An 8,640-nucleotide genomic window follows, 5' to 3' on the forward strand; every position below is an offset into this window, starting at 1 on the left:
GTTTATCTTTTCGGAGAGCTTCCATGATGAAGGGATTAATAACTATGACGACAATGAGTATCACAATTTCGATAAAAGAAAATTTTCTACTATATGATACTGTTAGGTTACATTTTACTATATTTTAATTCACTAAAAAATTTGGGTAAACTACACCATTAGTCATGAAATTATTGGAAAAATTTTATTTTAGTCAACTAAAAAAATTGTAATTTCATCATTGAACTATTCAAAAGTTTTTTATTTGAATTACTGGGTTGTTAAGTTTTTTTTTAAATTCTGCCAAGGAGCTCCAAGTAACGATTTGACAATCAATACAATTGATCAGTACCCATCGATGACTAGAAGAATGTACCTTGACCCAAGTCGATTTGACGGTCAATGTCAAGATCGAAGAAAATAGTTATTTGAATTCTGGTTTACCAATTCGTGACATCCAAAGTTGTTTCACGAAAAAAAACTGAATTATTAAAGAGAAAGAGAGCTTTCAATTGGTGCATACAGGATAAACAGAGAAATCCATATAACATTGATTTTAATACTCCAATAACTTAAATGAAAATTTTTGAATAGTTCAATGACCAAAACAAAAACTTACCTGTAATTTAATAACTAACCTTGTAAGTCCACCTTTAAAATTTTAAAACTATCTAGTAAGGTAGCATTGTGTTTTGGCCATTTAGCCATGAGAGAATGAATGGCAAATGCTAAAGAGAAGAGGTTTGCTATAATTTGAGCATACGAGTGTTTTAGGTATACATAAAATTGAGGGTGTTAATGGGGGTGGTGGAGTAGTCTTAGAGACCTAAGCCTTAGGGTGTGGGGATGATGTTTGTCAACACAACACATTGAATAAAAAAGACGGGGCAAGTCAAAGACAGAAAAAAGGTTTCCTTTTCTTGATTTTAATCATCATATAATACCTTTAATCACGTGTTACTTGTAAATGCCTTTGGTTTCCACTCCAACCCCAACCATGCCTATATTGCTAGACTTATTCAATATATACGTGAATTTTGAAATGCAATTTTAAAGTTTATAATCCTTATTTTATCTTCCAAGTTGGAAGTAGTTAATGTTTTTGGATAATGTCAATAACAATGGACATAAATTTATGAATATGCAGAATAAATTTAACCATTTAATAATCTTTTCTATATTTGAAAAATGAGGTGTTGTTTGTAAAAGAAAGGGTTAATGTAATTTTTGGTCCCTAAATTTGATATCTTAACTTAAGCGAGGTTCATTTTGACTTGAAAAAAATATAAATGTTTAATGACCTAACGCTCTAATATTGTGCTACATCATCACGTAAAAAAGTTGGCCTAATGACGTGGTACAATCCCAGGATATAAAATTATCAAACTTAGTATATTTTTTCAAGTTCAGGCATTAAAGATTTAGGTACTGAAGTGAATAAAAGAAATATAAATATCAAAATAAACTTAATTGTAAAATTTAAAAATAAAAATTTGTATTAACCCTAAAAAAGTAAATTTCTAAATTACAAAAATCAATTTAGTATTGTGTATTTATTTTTGACTTATTAGATGTAAATATAGAGTTTTAAAATATTGTTTCCATGAAAAATGGGGTGACTTTTGAAACCTAATTAACAACTTGCAAAACAAAATTAAAGAAATGATTCACTAACAAAACAATAATAGAGGACTACATATATATATATACACATATGACCTTGAAAAATGAACCCCCAGACACAAACAAACATGCTTAGGACTAATATTGTTTTTAAACCTACATAACATAGCTATCAAAATCCCATTTTTTTAAAAAAAAAACCCTATAAAGAAGAAATGTCTTATCTTTTACCCCTTTCAAATCTGCAGCAAAAAGGGTACAATTACAACTCATTGTTGAACATTAAGCATGAGGAGCTCGTGCATGAATTTTTATAATATAATTATTAGCCAAATGAGAAGAACCCAAGAAGCTAAACCCTAAAAAGCCTTTAGATCATCAGGCGGTGGATTTAGCCTGTATCCACCTAATTAACTATTAAATAATTGTCTGAAAATTAATCTCACAAGGAAACCATCAATGGGGGGGGGGAGGTGGTACTGTTTTGTTTTGTTTATATATAATTGCATATGCAAAACAACATAAAAGGAGTCAAGTATGGCAGGTGAGTTCAAAATGAAAATTATATGCATCCATTTCCACGAGTTTTACAGTTTCTTTTTTTAACATATATGTGACAATTTTATTTATATTGTAATAACAAAAGTGCTAAAAATATATTATGTAGGCCGAGAAAGAACTATAAATAGTTCTACTTAAATCAAGAAAAATGAATATAATCAGAATTTATAAAAAAATTCAACGACAAAAATATAACTTCCTCCCTCAAATATGTTTAAAGTCCTTATAATTAAAAAATATATATGTTTTTACATGCAAATTAAAAAAGTTTCAATAAAAAACAATAACATGAGACAATAAAAAAATAAAAAGAAATTTCAAGAAAAATGAAGAATGAAACATAGGATAGTGGGAAAAGTGTAAGAAAAAAAATAAAGAAGAAGAAGAAAGTGGAAGCCAACTAAGCCTATAAGGGAATGGAATGGATGGTCCAAAATACAAAGGCAAGTGGGGGGTGACATAGATTGCAGCTAAGGCTTCGGCAACTAACTTAACCAAAGTCATATCATTGACTTTCATTTTGCCGTTATTTATTTTATATTTCTACCCTAACGAAATTGTCAGCCTCAGACAACCAATCACCTTCACTCAGTCCTAAGGCAATGCAACAAACCAAACTACACTTAGTCTTGTCAAACTATCTACTCTTTTACAGCTAAAAACAATGTCTTTTGATAGCTACATCTGTTATACGGATTTTATCATATTAGTTTTTTTTTATTAAATTAGTTAATTTAATTTATATATTAATGTCAAATTACATTAAAGTTAATATTTATTATTTTAAAAATATGATTTACTATTTAACAAAATTAATGTTTTTAGAGTTTTTATAGTTCCGTAAATATAATATTTTATTTGAAATTAAATTACAATTGAACAATAATTTTCAAGACATTTTTTATACAATAAATGTTTATTTCAATCTCAACTTGATTTTTTTTAGTAGTATAAGGACAAAATTAATACATTTGATAATAGAAAAACTGATTTAATCCAATTCCTATAATACAGGGACCTCTTAATTATTTTAACTAAAAACAAAAAAATTAAAATAAATTTTCCATAAACTTGATTCAAATTGTATGCATTTTCTAATAAGGATTCAAATGGTATTAATTAATAAAATGCATATTTGGTTTAATTGTTGAATTTTTAATAATGATTAAAGGTTAAAAGTCTTTATCATGTTCACTTGTTTTAAATTCATTCAATTTTTTTGTTGGTTTATTATTGGTTGAATTGAATTTTTTGTGCTTAAAATTTGCAAACTTTTTTGTACTTTTCAATTTAGTTCATGTATTTTTATTTTTAAGAATTTAATCTCTTTATTTTTTAGATTTTAAAATTAAGGTTCAATTGTTACTATTAATATTGTTTTGTTAAATTTAAGTTCATCATAACATCATTTTTTTAGGTACATTGCTACTAAGTGAATTTTTTTTCAAAATTTCACACCAACAAATCTATCCCCTAAAAGTGTTAACGATTGAATCTGAATTTTAAAATCTAAAAGGTAAAATGACTAAATTTCTAAAAACAAAAATACGAAAACTGAATTTTAAATTTATAAAAAATACAATAACCTGTGAAATATTTTAAACTATTTTTATCCATTCATTGGATTTCTAATCTTTTAGATATATATATATTTTATTTTATAATAGCTATAATCATACTAATAGATAATTAGAAATATTGTATATCATAATTATTAAAGAGACGTTAATCATTACAAAGCACAAATCGAACCTAATCTAAATTAATATAACTCCAGACAAGATCTCAAAATATGACGAAACTTAAGCCAAAAATAAATCTAGACAAAACGCATAAATACTATACATAAAATGTAAGGTTTTTTAAAATAAATTATTAAAAATTATAGAAATGATAAATATATATTAAAAATAGAGAAAACAAGTTTAATCATCGCTTCAATCAATCTTTTAAATAAATTATTTATGAATTAATTCATCTAAGGTCAAACAATTCTCAGTTCTGAATTCGCAGAAATGGAAGAGGCAGTCTAATCTAATTATCTCAACATAGCTTAGTAAGAAAAATAAAAGAAAAAACCCAAAAGAAAACAGAAAAATCCACCCCCAAAAAGAAGTGAAAAAGTAAAAACCCTAAAATAGGTGATGCACCCATTTCTTTGCACAGCACATTCTTCGAGTTTTGAGGAAATCAAAGATGGTAATGAGTTTTCAATTCTGATCAAAAAAGCTTTTGGGGTTAAGAATTGTCATCTCAGAATCAGCATCTTCCAGTGTTTAGGGTGGTGCATTGCAATGCTTTCGCCTTCCCCTACTGCCCAGCCTTTCACAAATGTGTATATATATAGGTGGATATTTGATACCCATCTGTAAATTTTTCATTTTTATATATCTAATAATTTTATGTATATAAAAAAAAAAGAAAACAGTCTTTGCTGCTGTTATAGCAGTGCTTATGTCATTGTTTATTTGTATCGTTTTTTTTAATATTATATTTTTAAATAAAGTGTTCATATTTAAATTTTAAAAATAATATTGTTAAGAACAATAATTACATATTTTGAAAAGATTAATTTTTATGAATTGTAAAACAAACATAAAGGGCACATTAGTTACACAAAAAAGTTACAATAATATTTGGAGTTGATTTAACATCGCTTTGGAAATCTGTTGTGAAAAATGTTTCTGAAAATTTTCATTTAAAATTTAAATGTTGTGAAAGAAACAATTTTGAAAAGATAAATTGTTAATTTTAGATTTTTTTGTAAAATAAAAATATATGTTTAAATGATAATCAATTTCGTTAATGATATCATATTTCAATAAAAATATAAAAAATTATTATAATATTTTGATATATAAAATATAAATTTAAGAAGTTAATATAAATTATTTACGAAATTTAAGTTGAATATATAAACAATATTTTAGATGTTAAAATATAATATTACAAAATTAAATATATAATGTCATACATATTTGAAATAAATTTTAATATTAAAAATTGTATACTTAATACAAATATTATATAAAATATATTGGATAACATTAATTGACTTCAGAAACTATATGTTTAATATTATTTATGCTGTAAAAAGCATTTTTGAAAGGAATGAAAAAATAAATCCAAATGTGTTTGGGAAAAAAGAAAATTTAAAGTTAGGGAGATAAAACAAAAAGAAATAAAAGAAGTAATTGATGCCAACTTCAGATAAAATTTGTAAATTAAGAAAATTCAAATTCATTGCTAGTTGGAATAAAAAAAGAGAAAATTTTGTCAAGATATTGAGAAGTTTTGAAAAATTTGCACCCCACAACGGAGGACACTAGTAAATGGCTTGTCATACGATTTGACAAGAACAAGAGTTCAATTTTATTCTCAAATCAAATCTTGGAGATGTTGCATTTAATCTTCCATTCCTACCTCTTGATGGACCATTTGCCCACCCATAATTAAAAAAAAAAAAACACTTTTTTCTCATCACTGCTCGAATTAGAATTGAAGCAAGGATCTTTTGTATTTTTAATGGCTACAAAAAACTCGATTTTGTGTCGGAATTGGTTATTCGAGAGGTTTTTGAGAATGAGTATTGAGTTGGGTGATAATTGGAAATTAACATTAAAGTGGTTAGTGTTAAGAAAATTAGAATTTGAGAGATGGACTATTTTGCAAGAAAAATAAAATCGGTGAGGCAAATGTCATAAAGGTAGAAACTTGGATTAGTATTAGGGTGGGTTTGGATGGGCGATTGGGTGCGGTGCGGTGCATTTAACTTACTTTTTGTCTCACGCTACAGTATCGCTATAATATCTAATCTCACCGTCACCGCTGTTTTTACATTAACCGCAGGTAAACGCACCGCCTATCCAAAACTCACCCTTAGTAGAGCAAATAGACCATGAGGCAACTTTTAGTTGGAGGGAACAATTTTTGCTACTTCTTTCATGCACACTAAAATCTATTACACAAAATTCTCTTGATTGTCTCTCAAATTCTCTCCAATCCAGTTCCGTCAACTTCAATTTGGTAAGTAAATTTCTCCATTGATTTTTCCATTATCTCTATTAAAGAATATCTAATATTTGTATAGAAGATTTATAAAAGATTACGTAGCAGATTTGTAGGAATTTATATTTGATTAGATTTTATTTCTTTCCTTGGAGAGCAAGCACTAACATGTATATATGTATTCTTTGATACAGTAAAGCACACAATAATTCTATTCTCTCCTTTCTTTCATTTCTTCTTATCAGGTTTTTTGCCTCAACTTAGTGAGTTCGTGTTTCATTATTTCGAACGTGGAATGTTTGGATGTTTTGTGGATTTCGCTTCCACTGTTGACCTCAGATTTCGATCTATCCTATAGGTTCAGGTGTTTGATAGGCAACGACTTCAAATTTCATTTGGTGTTTTTGGACGATTCGGGTACTGTTCACGACACTTTTTTTTTTTGTCTGTCTTTTGGGTTGTTTGACTTGATTTGGCTACTGTAGTATTGGTTTTCGATTTCTTTAATTTGTGCGATATTTGGTATTATTTGATTCAAATATGATGATTGACACGAAAGTAGTTGTAAGTGAGATGATCCAAGTGATGTCTAAAATTACGAAATACAAAACTCGATGGATCTAATTATCTTGATTGGAGTAAGACGGTCTGGATTTACTTAAGAAATATTGACAAGGATGGTCCCTTGGTCAACACCCAACTGATGAGACCCAGTAGGCTTTGCTGAAAAACGATGCATTATTATTTTTGTAGATCAAAAACTCTACTGACAGTAAGGTAATTGCCTTGATTAATCATTGTGAATGCATTAAGGAATTGATGGATTATTTAGATTTCTGTATTATGGGAAAGGAAATATTTCTCGTATGCATGAGGTGTGTCGAGCGTTTTATCGTCCAAAACTGAAGACAGGCCTCTCACAACTAATTTTATGGACTTCAAGAGAATGTACAAAGAACTCAATGTTTTATTACCATTTAGTTCGAATGTGAAAGTACAACAAACCCAACAGGAACAAATGGCTATTATGAGTTTCATCATTACAAGATGCCTTTCATGAGAATATTGCGGACCGAAAACTCATATTCTATTCAAACTCATAGTAAAGCACTGGTGAGCCATGGTAATAAGACACAAGGACTAGCCGGTTGTGATAAGGGAAGTGCTAGTCATAGCTAGGAGACAACGGTAAGTGTCTGCTATTATTGTCATAAGTCTACCCATACAAACGTTATTGCCAAAAGCTTCAATGCAAAACGAGAATATCACAATCAACAGATGTTGCAACAAGAAGTACCAAGACCATTCCACCATTTGAAAAAACCACTCCTATTACTGCTATTTCTAAGTTAGGTAACTCCACTAAGTGCCTCATTTTTTCATCATCCAACTGAGTAATTGACTCTGGTGCTACAAATCACATGTAGGTAATCCAAATCTATTCTCTACTTTTAAACAAGATACGAGTACTCCTAAAGTTATTTTAATAGATGGGTCAAACTCTTATGCCCTTGGATCTGGAATCGTTAGCCTTGCATCATCTGTTACTCTAAACTTTGTTTTAAGCCTCCCTGATTTCTCCTTTTACCTATTGTCTATTAGTAAGCTAACTCGTGCTCTAAACTAATCTATCTCATTCTTTTCCAAGCATTGTCTCTTTCTAGATCTTATGATGAAGTACATTATTGGTAGGGGTAACAAAATTGGAGGTCTTTATGTTCTTGATACACAAGTATCGAGATATGTTACTTACTCTAGTATGCAATCACCTTTTAAGGTACATTGTTGGTTGAGTCATCCTTCCTTACCTTTCTTGAAGAAATTGTGTTCTCATTTTCAAAATTTGTCATCATTGGATTGTGGGCCGTGTCAATTTGCTAAGCATCATCCTCTTTCTTCAGTTCTTAGAGCCAATAAAAGAGTTGAGTTTCCATTTGAGTTAGTTCATTATGATGTTTGGGGTCAGTGTCCTATTATTTCAAAGTTTGGGTTTCATTATTTTGTTACTTTTATGATAGATTATTCACATGATACTTGGTTATATTTAATGAAAAACCGTTTTGAGTTATTTTCTATCTATTTTTCCTTTTGTGTTGAAATAAAAAATCTGTTTAATATTTAAGTTCGTATTTTATGAAGTGATAATGCAAAAAAAAAAATATATATATATATACTTTTTTGATGCCTTCAAAACTTATATGACTCAAAATGATATTATTTATCAATCTTCATGTGTCGATACTCTTCAAAACGGTATGGGTAAACGAAAGAATTAGTCACATTCTCAAAGTAGCTAGATCCCTGCTTTTTCAATTGAATGGAGATAATGATCTATTTGATTACCTTGAGAAGTATAGAATACTAATTAGGAAACTAAATTATCTCATGATTACTCATCCTAACATTGCATATTCTGTAAGTGTTGTGAGTCAATTTTGGTCTTCATCAACAAGTAAACATTGGGAAGCA

This window comes from Gossypium hirsutum, chromosome D01, assembly GCF_007990345.1.
Source record: "Gossypium hirsutum isolate 1008001.06 chromosome D01, Gossypium_hirsutum_v2.1, whole genome shotgun sequence".
NCBI classification, from domain to species: Eukaryota; Viridiplantae; Streptophyta; class Magnoliopsida; order Malvales; family Malvaceae; genus Gossypium; species Gossypium hirsutum.